Source organism: Octopus bimaculoides, chromosome 19 (genome assembly GCF_001194135.2).
Source record: "Octopus bimaculoides isolate UCB-OBI-ISO-001 chromosome 19, ASM119413v2, whole genome shotgun sequence".
Taxonomy (NCBI): Eukaryota; Metazoa; Mollusca; class Cephalopoda; order Octopoda; family Octopodidae; genus Octopus; species Octopus bimaculoides.
Genome location: NC_068999.1, coordinates 26,108,027 through 26,109,413, shown reverse-complemented (window position 1 = coordinate 26,109,413; position 1,387 = coordinate 26,108,027). Strand labels below are relative to the sequence as shown.

General features: G+C 38.5%; 1 protein-coding gene across 3 annotated transcripts in view; it reads right to left on the bottom strand.

Moving 5' to 3' along the window:
- Positions 1-1,387, bottom strand: part of LOC106883273 (protein KRI1 homolog) — a 58,862-nt gene that overhangs the window by 20,054 nt on the left and 37,421 nt on the right. The window lies entirely within an intron of this gene.

The window sequence follows — 1,387 nt, the reverse complement described above, 5'->3', positions numbered from 1 at the left end:
TGTGCGGGTGGCACATAAAAGACACCATTTCGAGCGTGGCCGTTTTCGTGCGGGTGACACGTAAAAGCACCCACTACACTCTCTGAGTGGTTGGCGTTAGGAAGGGCATCCAGCTGTAGAAACTCTGCCAAATCAGACTGGAGCCTGGTGTTGCCATCCGGTTTCACCAGTCCTCAGTCAAATCGTCCAACCCATGCTAGCATGGAAAGCGGACGTTAAACAATGATGATGATGATGAAGCTGACCTCCATTTGTCTGTCCGTGACAACATCTGTGTAGAGAGAGGGAAGAAGGTGGGAGGAGATAAATATGTTGTCACCTTAGTAACTAAAACGTTTTGATTAAAAACAGGAATTTTAAGAGCAAGTCTGTCAACAAAATACAACACACACTTTATTACGATTGCAAGAACCAGCTTAAAAAGTCAAAAGTTTAAAATAAAGTTCCCTTGAACATTTAAAACTAATCTTCAGATATGTGTACCCTCTTAAGAAGTAAGGTTTCACATCAATTTGGTTCACTGCTGTGATATACCCTCCCTCTATTTTCTCTACTACAATAACAATAGGATTTGATCCATGAACTTGCTAACCGCATGCCACCCCGATCAATTTGATGCTACTGCCTCTCCTTCTTCTGTCCTAATCTTGATCTCAAACAAAATATTTTGCTTAATCCTTCACCAAAACTGCATATCTAACTTAACATAGATATACAGTAGAAACCTACAATGTCTTGAGAAAACATCTCATATAGATGTATAGAGCTAAAAAGCAAAGAAGTGATCAATATGTTTTGCTTTCTGCTTAAATTTCATCCATGCCCAAAAGCTACTAACAAAGAAAGAAGGATTCAAATTGATTAATTACATTAAACTTAATTCAAGATAAGACTTCTCTCCAGGTTAATTAACAAATATACCAAAACTGAACGCTTCATAACACACCTAACTATGTCATAATGAACTCTGAAACAGCAAAGATAAACTACAATTAACTGCTTAGTTCATCCTTGTTGTTGTCATAATTGCCATCATTATCATTATTTTACATTTGGTTTTTCTTTGCTCACATGTTATGGTTTGCCACTTTTTGCAGTCTGTACCAGTTCATTCTTTTCTCTTGCACACTAACATTAATTACACACCAAGAAGTGAATGTTTTTTTAACCAACATAACACACACATCAGTTGCCATAAGGCAAGGCAGCAAACTGGCAGAAATGTTAGCATGCTGGGCAAAATGCTTAGCGGTATTTCATCTGCCTTTATGTTCTGAGTTCAAATTCCACCAAGGTCGACTTTGCCTTTCATCCTTTCGAGGTTGATAAATTAAGCACCAGTTGCATACTGGGATGCTGGGTTTGATCTAATTGACTGCCCCCCCCC